Source organism: Cupressus sempervirens, chromosome 8 (assembly GCF_028749045.1).
Source record: "Cupressus sempervirens isolate cs-2001-9-10 chromosome 8, ASM2874904v1, whole genome shotgun sequence".
NCBI lineage: Eukaryota > Viridiplantae > Streptophyta > Pinopsida > Cupressales > Cupressaceae > Cupressus > Cupressus sempervirens.
This window is the reverse complement of record NC_143125.1, coordinates 716752695-716775432: the sequence shown is the minus strand read 5'-3', so window position 1 is coordinate 716775432 and position 22738 is coordinate 716752695.

Below are 22738 nucleotides of genomic sequence, written 5' to 3'. Positions count from 1 at the left end.
CTTTGGTCAACAAGTATTCCTATACAAGCTGAGTTTAGTAAATGTTGAACAAACAAAGTATATGTATGTCAAATCATAAAGAAGGAGCTAAGTTATTTGAGGTTGAGTATCAACAAGAAGAACAATTATGACCGAGCATCAGAGATAGTATGTACTGGGTAACACAGTATGAACAAGAATGTTTGAAAAGACATAAACTTTGAGGTAAACCATTTTGAGTGGACATGTAAATAATATTTAATGATTGTAGAGTTTTTTATAGAGGTTGTTGCACATTTTTGACAAGGATCATCAATCCCTATGAAGGAGGGACAACCAAGCATATGAAGAGGCAAAAAGGGAAACATCTAGATCATTGATCGTATTCTAGAAGACTCTACAGATGTCTTTAAAAGGGAAGATCCAAACCATATTCTATAATATAATGTAATGGTGTATGCACAAAGAGAAGTGAAGTATTGTATGTGAAGGAGTTAGGTTTTGGATGCTTCAAGCGAAGTTGTGAAGTAACAGAGTTTAGCGATCTAGTAAAGAAATGAAGAGAAGATTAAAGATATATCAGATAAGAGACCGGATCAAATATTGGAAGGAGAAAAATCGTAATCAACATTCATAGTGCAGACTGGAGGATTAGGTAATAAATCATTTTTGGCAATGTGAATTAGGTTAAATCACTTAACAAAGTGGTCCTAATAGGCTCATGTTAGGTGTGATCTTTGCATTCAATGTTTATCTCTTACTTGATTGGCTAAATCTATGTTTTGGTCTTGATGTTCATGGCATTTGATTTTTTATTATTATTATGACATGGAAATATTGTATCTTAATTGTAATATGATTTTGTAATGGTTGACCTTGTTGTAACTCTAATGATCTATATCATATATAAGTACAATATGTTCTTTAAACATGTAAGCAAGTAGAATGAGAAATAAGTGAAGGTATATAAACAAACTTTTCAAAGAGAAGAGGTATACTTTATGAAGAGTGATATATTATGACTATGGTGGAGAAGTAAATAAATAAATGATGTATTTTTTAAGTTAAAAATATTGTGCAAAGTAGTTCCATTATCAAGAGAATCACTATTTATGTCTATTTCAAAGATCGGTGTGTACCTTTTCCCTTAAATAATGAGTCTTGGTGCATAAGTTATTTTCTCTATCTTTCTACTTTTGCATTGAGTCTATGTTCACAAGTTTGTGATAGTGAGACCCAGCAAGTATAAAGAAATGAGATCCTACTATCTTCGTAATACAATTATATTTCAATGACTTGAATCCAAACCAAGTCCCCATGTGGTACAATTTTGTCAGTCTTCCTTGATTAGAGAGGGTTAACTGTAGTGGACATTCCCTTTATTGGCTCAACCATGTGGATGGAACCTCAAGCGATAATAGCCATTTTTGATGTGGTAGTAGCAACCGCTATATAAATATCCTTGTGGGGGAAATCCTCATGGGTGTAGTCTTATGTTGGGTTGTCAAATCTCCTCAGTATCTATGATTGATTAAATTCTCAGAATATGTCAAAACCCTGGTGTGCCGAAATTAGATTTTGCCCACTCTAGATTGCAAAAGTTGTAGAGTTAAACATTACTAAGAACCATAGTGCTACCAAATTTTGTTTTTTAGGACTATGTGTGTAGTTGGAAAAAATTTTGAGAACATACACAGTGGTGGTTCTAGGGATTAGACTGGTACTAAAAAACTATTCTTGTTTATGTGCAAGGTTTCTATGTCCTTTTCTCATTGTTTGAAGATGTTTGCTTGAAATCCCTTATTGTTGTCTTGTGTGCTTAGTTCATGATTCAAGATTAATCACACCTAGTTGGATATTTAAAATGAATAAAATCTAAGTTCCTGAGTCAAGACTTTATGATCAAGCTACTTTGCTATCTTGTTATTTCTAGCCTTCCTATGATGATTCGGTTCAAATTAGGCAATTTACCCTGATGTTAGAAGCTTGTTCAAATTTAGGATATTGTCTCAAAACTATCAAATTGTTATGTCAGAGCTATCTACGTTCTAGGTTTGGTCTGTTACCTGCAACATTTCACTGCTTTTCTATCAGTAAACAGTTTCAAGCAACGACATCTTGCTTAGCTAACAACTTGTGACCTACACTCAACCTAGTCTCATTTCTTAGTTATCTTGTTCTTTTCTTTTAGTGCTTGTCATACTTGGTGTCACGATAGTCATAATCTTTGGTTGTTCTAGCCATTACTCAGACAACTTGTACCTTAGTATATCACACTCTTATCTTGTTTCTTTGAGATGACGTTTTAAGTGAGGTCTTAGTCTAAACCTATCAAACTTTTTCTACCTGTGACTATTGCAACTAAGGGTGGAAGAGAGTTTTCTTGCTTCACATAAAGCTAGACATCACAATGGCTAACAAAAAATGCGCTAAATCCAACATTCCTAGTGAGGAATAAGCCATACTTATTGTAGACATGAAGAAACAAATTCAATAAATGAGTGCTCAAGTTCAAAGACTAAAGGAAGAAGATGACACATCATCAAACAAATTCTCCTGGCAAGATCATTCTCCTTCCTCCAATGATAGCAAACCATCAACTTCTTACGATGTTGAATCCAAGCCATCTAAGAACAATGCACAAACACCCAAGAAATCTAGAACTATATTTGAAGGAAAACCTTGGGTACCTAAACCAAAGTGTGATTTCACCCCTTTGGGAAAATATTATGAATCAAATTTGGAAGAACTTCTTGGAAACAAACTCATTGTTATACCTAAAATCAGTTTGGTTGGCGTCTTCTTTATGAGTAACTATTGTGCCTATCATAGACATAATCTACATAAAACTTCACATTGCATGGAGCTAAAAAATAAAATCCAAGATTTATTTGATGAAGGCATAATTCGAAAACCTAAAAAATTATCTTTTAAAGATACTACTCTCAATCTTGATCAACATCATGAAACCATGTCTAGTAATGGTTCGAATGCAACTTCTACTTCTACCAACATGCCATCACCTTCTAAAGCATCTAATCTTTCCAACATACCTCCATCGAATAAAGAAGTCATTACTTTCTCTATTAACTATGTGCACCCTCAAGTGCTACCTCTAAAAGAAAGCCAAGCTAATCTTGACCTAGTTGTAAACCTCTCCCATACTACTCAAACTAAATATCCAAAACCTTCATGTTAAACTACTCCTATTACTCCCACTCTAGTTAGTCCTTCACTATCTCTTCAAGAGCCTACCATGCAAACTCCACATTCTACCTTGTCCTTAGAAGTGGATCCATGTCAAGAGGATTCTAAAAAACTTAAAGATCAAGATCAAGAACCCTCTCATCTCCCTCAACATGCCATCCCTCCATCTCAAGAGACACATAGTGCTCCATCTCCCTTATCATGCCTCTCTACTAGGAAAGATCATGATATTCCTTCCACCATCCCTAACGAGATTAGTGAAGATCAAGAGAAGGATACTTTTCCTATGCTACCTAAACTTCCTTATGAAGGTAGAAGTATTCCCTCACCCTCTTGTTCTACTTCTCTACATCCACTTCAAATCTACACTCAAGCTATAAGTGCTCCTATAAAAAGGTGTGGCTCCTATTAAAGTTACATGTGAGTTTATTAATGGCCTAGATCATGTTGCTCACTCTAAATATTTTGATATCCCTATCCACTATCCATTTGTATCTTCTAAATCTATTCTTGGTCCTTATCCATCTAAGCTAAAGCCTTCAAACCTTCCATCTATTTTGGGACCTTATATTCCTCCATCTCCTAATTCCACTCTTAACTCATTACCTACTTCTCCTACCCTACCTCAAGATCAACAAAGATGTATATATCCTTGAGTCCTTCATATAAAGCTTTCCATCTAAACCAGTCGTATCAACCTTCGTCACCCACAACTCCCCAGCCTTTTGGAATCAATTTGGATGATCAACTTAAAAATAAACATAATCACTATGTCTCCTCTAATCAACATGTGAATGATAAGAAAGGAAATGCACAGAAGAGACCACAAAGGTCTATTGTTGCAAAATCAAAGCAAATATGGATTCCTAAATCCATTATGGAAGAAATATGATCTAAAGCATCTAATGAGAAATCAAAAGCTATATGGATTCCCAAGTCTATTTTGAAGGACTTGAATATTAAAAATAAATCAAAGTTGGCATTCAAGCTTCCAAAGGCTTCCACTCCATCTTCTTCCAAACATCTTCCTAAAAAGGTTTCAATACCTTCCACTCCATCGTTTTCTAAAACTATTATACTGTCTCCCACATCAAAACCTCAAGCTATATCATCCATATCTACTCAAATATTCCACTACCCTTCAAGGTGTGTGTCTTTGTTGATCTTTCCCACTTTCGCACCTACCCTTCTACAACTTTTGAAGCCTACACTTTCCTATTATTAATCCTTCATCTATCCATTCAAAACCTACAACCTTATCATCCATCTACCTCTCTTTTTCCTAAAACCTCCCTTCCATTACCCTATCAACATCTTTGAGTATAAATTTCTATGGTCTTTGCCTATAATGACTTATCCTTCTAATAGGAGCACTATTAAAATTAAAAAAGGCTTGGACTCTTTTTTTTTTAAAAAAATTCAAAAAAAATCACAAAAAAAAGTGCCTTGGTGAAAACCACTTCTTGTGGCACCTTGGTAGGAAAAATAATAAAATTAAAATAAATATTTCCTATGGTGAAAACCACTTCTATGGCACTTTGGACAAGTACCATGATGAAAAATTGGCAAACAAGCATCATGTGTAATTCTTCCATCACCCATTTATCCGCTCTTTCACCTTTGATCTTGACAAAGTTGATCTGCCTATGAGCATTGGCTATCTTATCTATCAGTTTCCCTATCATGATCTTGCATATCCCACATCTCATAGCCTCCATACCAAACTTTTCTATGCTACTCACTTGACTCTTTGATCTTGATCAAAAGAAAAAGAAAAAAAAAATTGGTTCTTAGAAACCTCTTGACATGTCCATTCTCTTGGATAACTTACACTCCATGACATTGTGTCAATATCCTACATACTACCTTCAATTACACCATATAGCTATATCCTTTTACCTAGCTTGGGTACTCTTGAGGAGTCAGTCCTTAGGGATCACTTTCACTTGCTTCAAATTCCTTGCCTATCCATCTCTACTTATTCACCAACTTGCTACTACATCTTGGCCTACACCTTGCTAGACATTGGGGACAAACCAATGTGATCATGCTTGAGAGCTAGATATCTCTATAAAAAAATGCTAAAAATTGCAAAAAGTCCTGACAAAATCATTATCTTGTTGAAAACCTAGCAATAGATATCTTGATAATACCAAAAAAAAGATGTAAAAATCCAAAAAATTCAAAAAAATATTCAACATTCTTGTACAACTGTCTTTTTGTTCTTTCCTGCTTTGAGTGATTTTCTCTCTGCAAGTTTTATGCTTTAGCTTTGCTAACTTCGCTTGTGCATAAGCTCTCAACTAACTTCAAAACATTGCTCATACCTACATGGATTGAAATTGGTCATAAGTCTTGGGGGCAACCTACCTGTTCTAGGGGTAAATGTCCTATACTTTATGAAAGTCTCACTTGCATTAGTCACAAGTTGTTCTAATTGAGTCTTTCTATTGTCGCTCTACTACAATGAAATTCCTTTAGTGTTCTCAAAAACTCTCTCACACTTCAGTCACCAGTTGTTCTAACTACATCTGTCTACTGTCGCTTTACTACAAAGATTTCTCACACTCATACTATGACTTTCAAACATGACATCAATACACTTATACCAAACTTGAAAACTAAAAACTAAAATTGCTTTAGCTATTTTGAGCTTTACTTTTGAAAACTACCAAAAACATCTATATATCAACCAAAAAAAAAATCAAAATTTTCAAAAATCCCAAAAACATTCACAAAATTCCAAAAATTTCTAAACATTCATTTTACTATCATAAAATTTAAAATGCTAAGAATATTAAATCTGATGATCCAATATTTTCATATCCATTTGTTGTCTGTCTATAAAATCTGCTCCTTCAGGATAGGTTTTGCGTACCTTGACCAAGTTCATATGAAAACATTGGTGAGGTCTCAAGTCGATATTCTTAACTAATTACATTATAAAGTCAAAAACACTTTCACAATATGATAGACATATGAGATAATGTTTGGAAAACAAAAAAATATGCATTTTATTAATAACAAGCCTCAATTACAAACACACAAATCCAAAACATAAAACAAATGCTCATTGAGCTCCTCCTCGTGGAGGCTAAATATTTGGATTCCCAATAGGTGGCATTCCCACTCCTGTTTGTGCAGTTCCAGATGATGAAGCTCCTGTTGTCAGTCTTGCACCTTCCCAAATTGTATCCATAGGAATCAGGATATGGCCACATCTCAACATAGTGTTCATTTGTGTCATAAATGTTCTATCTAAGAAGGATATTCATCTCTTGTACTCTAGAGGGATTTCCTGATGATAAAATCCCATGTAGTATGTTGTCTCTAATTCAAGCTTCTCTGACCGCTCTCAGACTTCATTCATATCTGATGGCAATCTCACTGCCCCAAGTAGCATTGTTGCTTGTTGAGAAATGTCTCATTTTTCCTTATACATATTCAGAGTCATTTTCCAGGACTCCCTCTCATGCTTCACTTCATGCATCTGATTCGTGAAGTGGGTGATCCTTGCATTGGCAGCATTTAATTGATCTTGTGATCGATATGCTATGGAATTAGTCTTTGCCATAGTTTCTCTAAATGCTTCCACCTAAGCTAGTAACAACATCATCTCATTATGAATTCATTCCACTAATGCCTGCTCTGTTGCTAGAGATGCCTTTGCAGTCTTTGCTCGTGCTTGTTCTGTTGCCAACATTGCTTCCACCCGTTTCACTTCCTCGCATGCTCCATCTTCTTGGGCTCTCTCAATCAAACCTTGAAAGAACTCTACATCTTTCTTTGCATTATCGGTCTGCTCTATATTTGCCACCAATGCTTTCTTTAGCACTACTTCCATCACCATGATTGCATCATGAACTAGTTGCAAGACAATAGCAGGATGTGCTTCTTTGAAAGGACAAAATGAAGACATAATAGAACTACTTGCCTTCTCTACAGATAAGTCGATCATTCCCCCTAGGATTTTATTTTCATGCCAAAATGGTGATGCTACTAGCTTCAGCATAGTTCCCTGCTCAATGACTGGGGTAGCCTTTTCTATAGGTATTTGATCTTATGTCTGGCTATCAGTAAAGCAAACACACATGTTGCTATCTTCTAGTTGCATCCCGTCACCTAGAGATTCAGTCTCCTCCACTTTCTCATTTTTCCCTGTGATCTGCATTGCACTTTCAGCTAACATTTGTAGTAGGTTAGGATCCTCCTCATTTTCTTTTGTTGGATCCTAGGGCAGTTCACCTTGACTTGCCTCTACGACTTCTCGTTCACACCAATGCACATTTCAATGAGAGGATGCTCTACTTGCTTCTGATCGGCTATGATTTTCTCTTCTGTGTCTTCTCCACTGTGCTCTATCTACCACACTATCACTATCATCATCCACCCATCCTCCAAGCTTTGCTTCTCCCATCTGATACTCTTTTTGTAATTTTTCTTGTGATCCTGCCATGGCTATTTTTGCACACATACAGATACAACTATCTTCTTATGGATTTTTGGAGTCTTTTGATGCTTTCGACACACTATGAATCAACTCATTAAAACTCACTCACCTATGTATGGAAAAAAACACTCAATACCTTCTACTACAGGCTATCGACTTCTTAGGAGCAGAAGAGTTGCACACCATCTTTTTCAAAGTGACACGCAATAATGCCACTCTTATTGATTTTCACACATCTCATGAAACATAATAATCACACAACAACCAACCTCATCTTGCCAACACATCAAACATAATGCCTTTTGATAGTTGCATTGCACTCTTGTTTCTTCCAAAAGATGCTTCCCATGTGTGCTCATGCTTTTCCTCCAAACAAGCCAAAACTGACAAACTTTGACAAACACATCACATGCAACGCAAATTGTAAGATTCTTCAAAACAATGATTATCCAATCTTTACTTGGTCGAATCCTATGAGCATCCAAAAATATTATCACAACAAACAAACCTTCAAGTATTTGCTACAACGGGTTTGTTATATACACTTTCTGACAAATGCACACGGTTCTATCACTGGCTTTATTTTTTGCATGGCGAGAAATTTCATACTAGTGTTTATAATTTTTCTTCAAAAAAACATGCAGATGAAGATTACATGATGTTTATTTTTTTCAATCATGATTTTTCTAGCAACTCATTGATGTCTAAGACTAGAGAAGCCAGGATGAAAAATATGAACTTTTTCTTTGTTTTCTGACTATGGTGTTTTACTGTGACAATTTTGTAATTATTGTACATATTGGTAATTATTGTAAATGATTTTCTTTTCACATACATATTGGCTCAAAATGATAAAGTATTCATATTCCCATGGTTGAACTAGTGGTGATTGTACTATATCATTTTTTCTGCTCAATGATGAAAATTAAACAATACTGATTCAATGACCAAGTCCTAGGGTTGCATTCATTTTATGTTTGCATTTCAGCTCAGCTTTGCACTACAAAATGTCTCCCATAGCTCTTTGACTAGCCTTTGACAACACAAGGGGTAGAATATTCAACACAGATTACATTTCATCATCCCCTCCTTAATTTGATAAGCATGAGTCCATTTTCGAGGTCAAAATCAAAATCTGATATTCTTTGACTTTGAGACATCCATTGTCAAACTTGGTCAAACCTAGTCATATGGACCCTCACATCACTCCAAATGGACTCTACACTTTCTACAATCTATTCTGATTTGTTCTAAATTCTTCTGAATCACTCATCATATCTACATCTATTACTCTACATCACTTATTTTTTGAAGTATCATCTTTCAATTTTTCTTCAAAATATTTCTTCAAAATTCTATTCCAAAATTCTACTCCAAATCTTGCTTCTTTCTTCAAATCTTACTTCAATCTGTCAACTGAATCTAAATTCAAAGTCCTCATTGCTAGGGGCATCTCTGTTATACATCTCACACAGTCTTCTATCTATCCTATCAATCAATCTACTGACTGACTTTATGTCATTTATCTCAATCAAACTTATGAGAACTCAAATCATAGATCAATGGACAAGTATTGGGGCATTCTAACCCTGACTCTTGAGGATTAAGCCTTGTTTTGGGGATATTCCTACGACTCATGATAGGTCTTGTCCTCTGTTTTATGGACTGGTATTGGGGCATTCTAACCCAAACTCTGGAAGATTAAGCTTTGTTCTTGAGATAGTCCTAAAAATCTTATTAATCGATCTTCATACAATCAAAATTGAAATTGATTTCAATTCTCATTCTACACTTCAAATCAAACTATTCTTTGAATCAATGCACTACTCACACATCAATTCAAAGAGGGGCAAATGTAATCACCCAAAATTGGTCAATTCTTTAATTGTAGAATTATATCTCATAGTGATTGTTCAAATTGAATTAATTGAATCAAAGAATAAAATGAATTGATTCAAATCAACTATTACAACTCATTTGAATTTTGACACGTGAATATTAATTTTAGAATAAGCATTAATGAGTCATTATTCTGGAAATCAATTTAATATTGATAAGGGACCCCCTATCCATAAATGAATGTTTTATTCTTTATGGGGTCCAAGGATATTCTTAAACAATTCTGAGTGGGATCTCCACTTCAGATTGTTTATTCTGAGTGGGATCTCCACCATGAATAAAATAATCAACCCCAAACCTCAACATGATTGGATCAAACTCTACCCCAAGCCCTTGGGAAAATCTATAAATATAAGGCATTCTAAGAGCTAAGGGAGGCAATTTTAGGGCAAAAAAACTCTGTTAGATTAAGCATTCTAGTTCTCTCTTACAATTCTAGCTTAATTTCTTTGTTTCTCAGCTTGATTTTACTCCATGCTAGCTTAATATTTTAATTCTAAGTTTGAATTTTGCATTCACGCTATCTTGAAACTCTCATTCTAAGGGTGTTATTGTCATTGATTTGGTCTTAATTCTGAGAGCAATTAATTCCATTTACATACGCATTCCTTAGTTAGAGAGCAATAGAATGGTTTCATAGGTTTTATGTTCAATTTTGATATCTTATATGTGTTAACCATATGATCTGATCTCTTATTGAAGTGTGTTGGTTTTGTAAATACATGATCCACATTTATCACACACACAATTGAGTTTTAGCTCTATTCTAAAAGGCCATGTAATAGGGAAAGAAAATCAATAAAATGTAGAGCCATTGATCAAGATACTTGCAATAGATGGTTCATTTTGAAAAATATTATATAGAAAATTATCTCTATCATATGTAATATACATAAGAGTTAGAAACATGAAATAAACATATACATGGGTATGTGCAGGATCATGGTGTACCAAACTATGGCCTTAAGTGTCAGTGAAAAATTAGCAAATCAGGGTTATGTCAACTTGACACATAATTTTAAAGTGGTTATGGACTTTATATCAAAAAGTTGTAAGAAAATAATCTATAGGAAATTGAATGTAGTTTCTAAACTACTAGGCCTTATCAAGAGAAAAAAATAATTGATTGGTCAAAAGTTTGGATTTTAATGCAGTACTACAAAAATTTCAGGGCGAAAATAAAAAGTAGGTGTATTTCTGACCACCTTAATCAAAATCAAATGATAATATTTTTTTAATATAATCATAGATATAAAAAGTAGACTCATGCCCAGATGTGACGCATATTTTTTGGTATTTTTATTCCAAATAAATAATTAAATATGAATTTTCTACCACAACATTTTCGAAAAAAAAAACTCCCGTGTCTGACCACCTTAACTAATAAAAAAATTTACCAATTTTTTTTTTTTCTTATATTAGGCAAAGCATAGAATGTGACGCAACTTTTAGATTTAAAAAATGTTATACTATTTGAAATTTATAGCTATTTTTCAATTAGTATGTCAATCAGCACTTTACAATAATCTTCATTGATAATTAACTAATAAATACTTATCGAACTCAGAATTTGACAGAAATAATATCAATGGAATCTTGAGAGCGATATTAAAAAACCCTTTTCATTTCATTCAATTTCAATCAAAATAACATTGTCAGATGGCTACCCGAACTCTAAGTGTCACTAAAACCCTCCTCAAACACATTTTTTGGTTGACTGGGCTGGGTTGGTAAATACCAAGCCTAATTAGATATCTGATCTCAAATCAAACATCTGATTTGAGATCGGATATTCGATTTGGCTCGGTGACTTCCAATGCCTATTTGGTGAAAAATTTCAAAAGGCAAATTTTTTCAATTTTAAATATGGAGGGAAACAAATTTAAACAAAAATGAACATAAAATAATAACTTTAGACAATTTTAGAAGAAATTATATATTTCGTGACTGTGTGAACATTAATATTATAATTATTATTACATTATACTAATATATATGATTATTAATATTAAATATAATATAGTTTTAAGTATAATATAGTGATATATATAATATATATTATTATTATTAAACATATATAATAGTATTATATGACAAAATTATTCTATATAATAATATATATTGTTATTATTATTATTAAATCTATAATCTAGTAACATATATGATTATTATTGTTATATAATCTATTAATATATTATTATTATATTAAAATACACAATATAATATAATTATTAAATATAATATTGACATGTAATGGGTCAAAGGGGGTCATAGGTCACCCTATGACCCCCTTTGACCATAAGAATGATTCTAACATGTCCCTAACGGTCCTAGGACCCCTAGGGACATATGTCGTCATGTAATGGGTCGAAGCGGGTCATAAGTCAACCTATGACCCCCTTTGACCCATATGAAGCATTCTAATATGTCCCCAGGGGTCTAAGGACCGCTAGGGACATAAGTCATCATGTAATAGGTCGAAGCGGGTCATAGGTCAACCTATGACTTCCTTTGACTCATATGAAGCATTTTAATATGTCCCTAGGGGTCCTAGGACCCCTAGGGACATATGTTGTCATGCAAAGGGTTGAAGAGTTGACCCATATGAAGCATTCTAATATGTCCCTAGGGGCTGTAGGACCCCTAGGGACATATGTCATCATGTGATGTGTCGAAGGGAGTCATAGGTCAACCTATGACCCCCTTTGACCTATAAAAACAATTCCAATATGTCCCTAGGTGTCCTAGGACCCCTAGGGACATATGTCATCATTTAATGGGTCGAAGGGGGTCATAGGTCACCCTATGACCCCCTTTGACCCATTATAATGATTCTAATATGTCCCTAGCAGTCCTAGGACCCCTAGGGACATATGTCTTCATGTAATGGGTCAAAGGGGGTCATAGGTTAACCTATGACCCGCTTTGACCCACAAGAAAGATTCTAATATGTCTCTAGGGATCCTAGGACCCCTAGGGACATATGTCATCATTTAATGGGTCGAAGGGGGTCATAGGTCAACCTTTGACCCCCTTTGACCCACAAGAACGATTCTAATATGTCTCTAGGGGTCCTCGGACCCCTAGGGACATATGTCATCATGTAATAGGTCGAAAGGGGTCATAGGTCAACCTATGACCCCCGTTGACCCACAAGAACAATTATAATATGTCCTTAGGGGTCCTAGTACCCCTAAGGACATATGTCATCATGTAATAGGTCGAAGGGGGTCATAGGTCAACCTATGACCCCCTTTGACCCACAAGAACGATTCTAATATGTCCCTAGGGGTCCTAGGACCCCTGCAAACATATGTCATCATGTAATGGGTCGAAGGGGACCTAAAAAAATGATTCTAATATGTTCCTAGGGGTCCTAGGACCCCTACAGACATGTGTCATTATGTAATGAGTTGAAAGGGGTCATAGGTCAACCTATAACCCCCTTTGACCCATAAGAACGATTCTAATATGTCCCTAGGGGTCCTAGGACCCCTAGAGACATATGTCATCATGTAATAGGTTGTAGGGGGTCATAGGTCACCCTATGACCCTCTTTGGCCCATAAGAACAATTCTAATATGTCCCTAGGGGTCCTAAGACCCCTAGGGACATATGTCATCATTTAATGGGTCGAAGGGGGTCATAGGTTAACCTATGACCCCTTTTGACCCATATGAAGCATTCTAATATGTCCCTAGGGGTCCTAGGACCCCTAGGGACATATCTCGTCATGTAATGGGTCAAAGGGGTTCATAGATCAACCTATGACCCCCTTTGACCCATATGAAGCATTCTAATATGTCCCTACGGGTCCTAGGACCCCTAGGGACATATCTCGTCATGTAATGGGTCGAAGGGGGTCATAGTTCAACCTATGACCCCCTTTGACCCATAAGAACGATTCTAATATGTCCTTAGGGGTCCTAGGACCCCTAGGGACATATGTCATCATGTAATGGGTCGAAGGGGGTCATAGGTCAACTTATGACCCCCTTTGACCCATAAGAACGATTCTAATATGTCCCTAGGGGTCCTAGGACCTCTAGGGACATATGTCGTCATGTAATGGGTCAAAGGGGGTCATAGGTCAACCTATGACCCCCTTTGACTCATAAGAACGATTCTAATATGTCCCTAGGGGTCCTAGGGCCTTTAGGGACATATGTATTCATTTAATGGGTCAAAGGGGGTCATAGGTCTACCTATAATCCCCTTTGACCCACAAGAATGATTATAATATGTCCCTAGGGTCCTAGGACCCCTAGGGACATATGTCGTCATGTAATGGGTCGAAAGGGGTTATAGGTCAACCTATGACCCCCTTGGACCCACAAGAACGATTCTAATATGTCCCTAGGGACATATGTCATCATGTAATGGGTCGAAGGGGGTCATAGGTCAACCTATGATCGGGGGTCATAGGTCAACCTATGACCCCCTTCGACTCACAAGAATGATTCTAATATGTCCCTAGGGGTCCTAGGACCCCTAGGGACATATGTCATCATTCAATGGGTCGAAGGGGGTCATAGGTCAACCTATGACCCCCTTCAATCTACAAGAATGATTCTAATATGTCCCTAGGGGTCTCAGGACCCCTAGGGACATATGTCATCATTTAATGGGTCGAAGGGGGTCATAGGTCAACCTATGACCCCCTTCGACACATAAGAATGATTCTAATATGTCCCTAGGGGTCCTAGGACCCCTAGGGACATATGTCATCATTTAATGGGTCAAAGCAACCTATGACCCCCTTAGACCCACAAGAACGATTCTAATATGTCCCTAGGGGTCCTAAGACCTCTAGGGACACATGTCATCATTTAATGGATCAAAGGGGGTCATAGGTCAACCTATGACCCCCTTGGACCCACAAGAACGATTCTAATATGTCCCTAGGGGTCCTAGGACCCCTAAGGACACATGTCATCATTTAATGGGTCAAAGGGGGTCATAGGTCAACCTATGACCCCCTTTGACCCACAAGAACGATTCTAATATGTCCCTAGGGGTCCTAAGACCCTTATGGACATATGTCATCATTTAATGGATCAAAGAGGGTCATAGATTTGACCCACAAGAACCATTCTAATATGTCTAGGACCCGTAGGGACATATGTCATCATTTAATGGGTCAAAGGGATTCATAGGTCAACCTATGACCCCCTTTGACCAAGAAGAACAATTCTAATATGTCCCTAGGGGTCCTAGAAGCCCTAGGGACATATGTCATATGTAATGGGTCGAAGGGGGTCATAGGTCAACCTATGACCCCCTTTGACCCATAAGAATGATTCTAATATGTCCCTAGGGGTCCTAGGACCCCTAGGGACATATGTCATCATTTAATAGGTCAAAGGGGGTCATAGGTTGGCCTATGACCCCCTTTGACCCATAAGAACGATTCTAATATGTCCTTAGGGTTCCTAGAACCCCTAGGGACATATGTTGTCATTTAATGGGTCGAAGTGGGTCATAGGTCAACCTATGACCCCCTTTAACCCACAAGAATGATTCTAATATGTCCCTAAGGGTTCTAGGACCCCTAGGGACATATGTCATCATTTAATGGGTCAAAGGGGGTCATAGGTCAACCTATGACCCCCTTTGACCCACAAGAACGATTCTAATATGTCCCTAGGGGTCCTAGGACCCCTAGGGACATATGTCATCATTTAATGGGTCGAAGGGGTTCATAGGTCAACCTATGACCCCCTTTGACCCAGAAGAACAATTCTAATATGTCCCTAGGGGTCCAAAGACACCTAGGGACATATATATATATATATATATATATATATATATATATATATATATATATATATATATATATATATATATATATATATTATAATACTAATAAGATAATATATTATTATATATTAATAACATAGCTCATAATATTAATATATTATAGATTATAATTATATATATATATATATATATTACTTTATTATATTTAATAAAAATATAAGAAAAATAATAATAATTTAATTTAATAATATATATTATATTTTTAGATTATAATAAGAATAACATAATATATTAATAGATTATATGTTGTATCTTTATGTTACGTTATTAGATATATAATATATTATAATATATTTTTACATAGTAATATAAGTGAAATAATTGATAAATTATAAACTATTAGCTCACAAACTCAGTTTGCCCTCCAAGATGTCCTTGGGGGCATATCGGATATCCAATATTACTAGCATCAATTTTCAACATATTCCCTGTCCTTGCAGACCTGACAACATCATTTTTTTATTTATTTTTTACAGGTTTTACAAAATGTTGCGTTTTGGGGCCCAACCAATCGAAAAAAGCTCGAAAATATAACCTTAGTTGTATAATATTGTCATCTAAATGGGGAGCAGGAGTCATCAAAAGGCCAAACACAAAAGGAAGATATCCAATGAAGACATTGTGGCATATAGGGAAAGGGACAAAATGGAACACCGAAGAAAAAGATAAAGTATGCCAAATATCAGTCAAGTTTACGATGAATTAGTCGAAGGTGAAATCATAGAGTCAAATAATGAATATGTATAGTTGGGAATGAAAATGTACATATTGAAAATGATAATGTCAAAATTGAAAAAGTAAAGAACTAAAATTTTCAAGACGAAATGCTACCAAGTCATAATCCAAATTGCATAATTGACCATGTCGAACATGACAATGCATAGGAACCTAACGCACAAGAACCTTACATATCTCCTAATTATAATCGACATGAAGGTTCTAAAACACCAAAATAGATCATTCAAATTGATGAAATGATTATTACTAGTTTGGAAATTGATGAAATGATTATTACATTATCACAAAAAACTTTTACAATACTATAAAAATAATCTTCTAAGCTTTGGTTAGCTACCATCTCCAAATGAGCTATTCATTAATATGGTGATTTAACATCATTCTAATATGTTGAGATCTTAGGCCCACCCCTTGAAACAAGAGTAAAATAGATAATAATTTCTTTTCATGCAGTCTCAAGCCTCCCCAAATAAACTAGTCATTACCAAGGTGGTTCAACATCACCCATTAGTGTTGAACCCTTAGGCCCACCCTTCCAACTCAGAGGAAAATTGGTTCTTATTCCAATAACATTAATGAAATATAGGGAACACTATGCAAAGCACCTAATCATTTTTCTTTTCTTGATGTAATAAAGTCTAGGGATAGATCTAATGATCTCCCTATGACCATCCACATTTGTAATTGACACAAGACCCCATGGTGCAACTATAAGCCTTGGCCATCAATTGGTCCAATAAAGTGGATTTTTGGTAAATTCCATGTTTTTTAGGTAAGTCTAGATGTTTAGAACATTATTAGGGTCCCTAGGAGTTTGTAGAGTCCATTTGCAATAAAACTTGTCTTAGCACAAAAATTGTAAAAAGTTGCTTAGCAACTTTTGCAATTTTCTTGACAACTTTTCAAAATCTAACTCCTAATGGCTAGAACTATTCGAATCATCAATGCCATTAGCTCTGGGTGGGTGGGTGAACCTTAGTGACACCCTTGTTCTAGCCACAGAGAGCATCCATCATCTGTGACCACCCCATACCGAGGAGTCCCCAAGTTTCTCTAAGTGCATTTTGAGGTCGATCTTCCGAGGGTCATAACTCGAAGCTCGTGAGGGCTATCAATGAACTATCAAATGCTACAAGACGGTGATGTTGAGGCCTAAAATAATCTATCTTATTTTAGAGAGATCACATTTCATTTGCATTCGGCACAGCGATCTTGCTCGATGCCAAAACTCGCATTGTGCCTTAGTTCATAGGTGCACCATAGTATAACTTTGACACCATTGATCTTGGCATTAAATTGTCAGTGACATAAGCTCTAGGTGGATGGGTGAACCCTAGTGACACCCTTGTTCTAGCCACGGAGACCATCCATCATTTGTGGCCACCCCGTACCAAGGAGTCTCCAATGTGCTCTAAATGCATTTTGAGGTTGATCTTTCGAGGGTCATAACTCAAAGCTCATGAGGGTTGTCAATGAACTGTCAAATGCTACAGGCAATGATGCTAAGGCCTAAAATAACCTATCTCATTTTTAAGAGATCACATTCTGTTTGGATTTGGCACAGTGATCTTGCTCGATGCCAAAACTTGCAGTGTGCCTCAGTTCATAGGTGCACCACAGCATAACTTTGAAATCGCTGATCTTGGCATCGAATCATCAGTGCTATTAGCTCCAGATGGGCGGTGAACCCTAGTGACACCCTTGTTCCAATCGTGGAGACCATCCATCATTTGTGGCAACCCCGTACTGAGGAGTCTCCAAGGTGCTCTAAGTGCATTTCGAGGTTGATCTTTCGAGGGTCATAAATCAGAGCTTGTGAGAGCTATTGATGAATTTTCAAATCCTATAGGATAGTGATGTTGAGGCCTAAAATAACCTATCTCATTTTTGAGAGATCACATTTCATTTGGATTCGGCACAGCAATCTCGCTTGATGCCAAATCTCGCAGTGTGCCTTAATTCATAGGTGCACCACAGCGTAACTTTGAAACTGCTAATATTGGGATCGAATCGTCAGCGCCATTAGCTCTGAATGGGTGGGTGAACCCTAGTCATACCCTTGTTCCTACCACGGAGACCATCCATCATTTGTGGCCACCCCGTACCAAGGAGTCTCCAAGGTGCTCTAAGTGTCTTTCGAGGTCAATATTATGAGGATGATAACTCAAAGCTCGTAAGGGCTATCGATGAACTGTCAAATGCTACAGGACGATGATGTTGATGCCTAAAATAACCTATCTCATTTTTGAGAGATCACATTCCATTTGGATTCGGCACAACGATCTCGCTTGATGCCAAAACTCGTAGTGTGCCTTAATTCATAGGTGCACCACAGCGTAACTTTGAAACTATTAATCTTGGCATTGAATCGCCAGCGCCATTAGCTCTGGATGGGTGGGTGAACCCTAGTCACACCTTTGTTTCGGCCACGGAGACCATCCATCATTTGTGGCCACCCTATACCAAGGAGTCTCCAAGGTGCTCTAAGTGCCTTTCGAGGTCAATATTCTAAGGGTCATAACTCAAAGCTCGTGAGGGCTATCGATGAACTATCAAATGCTACAGGACGGTGATGTTGAGGCCTAAAATAACTTATCTCATTTTTGAGAGATCACATTCCATTTGCATTCGGCACAGCAATCTCGCTCGATGCTAAAACTCATAGTGTGCCTCAGTTCATAGGTGCACCACGGCATAACTTTGAAACTGCTAATCTTGGCATCGAATCATCAGTGCCATTAGCTCCAGGTGGGTGGGTGAACCCTAGTCACACCCTTGTTCCAGCCATGGAGACCATCCATCGTCCGTGGCCACCCCATACCGAGGAGTCTCCAAGGTGCTCTAAGTGCCTTTCGAGGTCGATATTCTGAGGGTCATAACTCAGAGCTCGTGAGGGCTATTGATGAACTGTTGAATTCTACAGGATGGTGATGTTGAGGCCTAAAATAACCTATCTCATTTTCAAAAGATGACATTCCATTTGCATTCGGCACAGCGATCTCACTCGATGCCAAAACTCGCAGTGTGCCTTAGTTCATAGGTGCACCACAGCATAACTTTGAAACTATTGATCTTGGCATTGAATCGTCAGCACCATTAGCTTCAGGTGAGCGGGTGAACCCTAGTCACACCTTTGTTCCGGCCATGGAGACCATCCATCATCCATGGCCACCCCACACCGAGGAGTCTCCAAGGTGCTCTAAGTGCCTTTCGAGGTCGATCTTTCGAGGGTCATAACTCAGAGCTCGTGAGGGGTATCAATGAACTATTGAATGCTACAGGACGGTGATGCTGAGGCCTAAAATAACCTATCTCATTTTTGAGAGATCACATTTCCTTTGCATTCGGCATAGCAATCTCATTCGATGCCAAAACTTGCAGTGTGCCTCAGTTCATAGGTGCACTGCAACATAACTTTGAAATTGTTGATCTTGGCATTGAATTTTCAGTCCTATTGGCTTCGAATGGGTGGTTGAATCTTAGTGACACCCTTGTTCTGGCCACAGAGACCATCCATCGTCTGCAGCCACCCCATACCAAGGAGTCTCCAAGGTGCTCTAAGTGCATTTTGAGGTTGATATTTTGAGGGTCATAACTCAGAGCTCATGAGGACTATCAATGAACCGTTGAATGCTACAGGACGGTGATGCGGAGGCCTAAAATAACTCAGAGCTTGTGAGAGCTATCTATGAATTGTCCAATCAAGTCTCTTAGGTTGAGATATTTTGAAGTTATGTTGAAATTGAAAAGTTGTAGTATGAGGATAGTAACAAAGTGAAGTGCTAGTTATCAAAGATTATGAATCTATGAATGACTTGGTGGTTGGGAATAGAATCCATGGTTGAGGAGTGGAGTCCTTAACTATGTTGAGATTAGATTTGAAGCCAGATTTGGGGTTATTTGAACCTTGTGTAGGAAGTTAACAAGTGTGTTTATGTCATGATAGCACTTCAAATTATACATTGCATCCAAATTTGATAATAAAAGTTGTTAAAATGTTATTCAAAAATTATTGCATTTGAATTGAATATAAAAAACATAATCAAAATTAATGATATTCCATAAACATGAACAATACACATGATCTATGATAAATTGAACAATACTAGATACTAAATTAATATGTATATCATTGTGCACATAAATGACAAAAATATATATCAAAATACATGTATCCATGGACAAAATTTTACACAAATATATATCAAAGATCATGTATCCATAAACAAAGTACTCAAATATATATATCAAAATACATAGATCCATATACAAAATGTGGTTGATCATGCCTTCAGAATGTGTATAATATCAATGTTTTTGTATACAATGTGGCATATGCTATCTCAAAATGTCTCATGATGCATCCTACGACAACTATACTATCCTGGGGTGTTGGTGGATGATCAAAATGCAGCCTCTAAACTGCACTAGGTGGATCGGATGCCTCCTACATAAACAAAAAAGGAAAACCCAAAGTTAGACTACTAAATTTATATGATTCTACGTATCTAACATTGAATTACTCAAATGCATAATGATCTTTTTTGTAATGGAGATTTATACTATCAAAATTTCATAATAAATACCTCTCTCGTCAACCTCCTGCGTCGATCTGGAGTCCTCTAGTATGCCCTCGGCAATGCTGGTACCTCTCTGATTGTGGGTTGTATATGTTCAAATATGTTTGTCAGATGAATCTACAATTTAAACTATAACATTATAATTCATAGCATGCTAATTTTATAATATATTTAATCATGAATTCAAACTACAACTTACTAGTGTAGGCTCCTCCTCAAGAGTGAGTGGTTGCGTCATCAAATCTACATAACTCTCCCGTCGGACCTCATGTGCACTAGGAGTCTCCTATGAGATACAAAATAGTAGTTGTTAATATCACGGAAATCAGTTTTGAATTTATTTATGAAGATAAGGATAATAAAAAATAAATTATACTTATACATACAATGGGGCTCTCAGTGCGAATGGAAATCCCTGATGGTCTACGATGCAGAATCCGTATAGGCTCATCGTCAGTACCTACGCCCTACATACAATAAAGAATGTAATTAAATGGGATTACCACAAACATTTTACAAGAATGCATCGATATTTAGTCAAATAGAAAGTGTCTAATTACCTTTCCTTTGTCAATGCGTGTTGGCTCACCCCTCGCACTTTGTCCCCCTGGGATAGGTGCTACCTGCAAGATAAAAGAAAGATTAGCAATCATATATGCTACAATATCAAATAGAAAAAAAAATGCGAACACAACATAATATACTGTAGATGTCTCAAGGCCAAATGAAATGGCCGAGAGCATGGCATCATCAATCTGTCTGAGCTCCTCCTCGGTCATCAACTAAACATGAATGAAGATCACATACATATAAAAGTCAATATGGCTTAAAAATTAAAATTACTCTATTATAAAAATTAACTTTAAATCACATATGTCATAAAATATATATATATATATATATACGCATACTGACATCGAAGGAGTCCATGCCTCTGCATTCCCCTCCTCTCTTGCATCAAAGTCTGTAGCCTCTGCGTGTGTCTGGTGTATCTTCGTCTAATACAAAATGATACTCAGGAAGATCACTATGGGACCCAGGCAAATATTCTTATACGTAATGCAAGTGTGAGGCACACAAACGTGTGATGAGCTAGCCGATGATGAACTGGCACCAGCATTATCAACACAAGGAGGCAGGACTGACCTAGCCTGAGATATCATTAGGCTACTCAGCCTATGAATGGCTCTGATGGTCTGAGAGCTAGCCTCTATCATAATATCTAGATGTTGCACTTGAGGAGGGGGGGAGATATCAGTGGGAGGGACAAAAGTGCCAATTTTCTTCTACTGGGAAGAGGGTCTATCCTAAGGAGCTCCTAGTCCATTTTGGGCTTCATGCTCCAATAGTTCACTTTAAGTTTCAACACAAATTCTGCATATAATTTTCTAAGGAAATAAAATGGTATGTCCAAATTTCTATGTGGAGGGATATCAAAGACCATCCACCAACGATCCCAAAAGTTTACACGTATGGCGTCATTTGTGCACCATTTAATCGATAGTTTAGATTTTTTTGGGTCAACTGGTAAACCTGTTTTCGGGTTCGCAAAAAGGCTGGCCAAATCGTCTTTGCTTATGTTGAGGGCCGCAACCTCATCATAATCCAAACCATCATCAAATGTCTCGTGCATTTCATCACGCTAATGAAGAGCGGCATTTTGTCGGTTTGTAAGGGTTTCAATGTTATCCACTATGGTGTTTAACGTGGATAACATAGGAGCCAATGCGAGTACATTATTATATGTTCTATGCAAACCTCTCAACTCGATGAGATTTTCATTTATCAAATCCTCGATTCGAGGAGGGTTTTGAGGGGGTAGAGGATCATTTGGTGGATGGTTTTGTGGGGGTACTAGATCGTTTGGTGGGAGGTTACAAAGAATATTATTCCCTGCCTCAGTGTCATCATTCTGATCAGCCATTCCTATTGAATTGCAAAACATAATATTTTTTTTTTTTTAAACCGTAATTTTAACATTTTTTTCCAAAAAAATCCTAGATTCAACTAAAACAAACAAAATCATCCTAAAATCTATTGAATTTAAGTTTAAAATGAGTTGGAA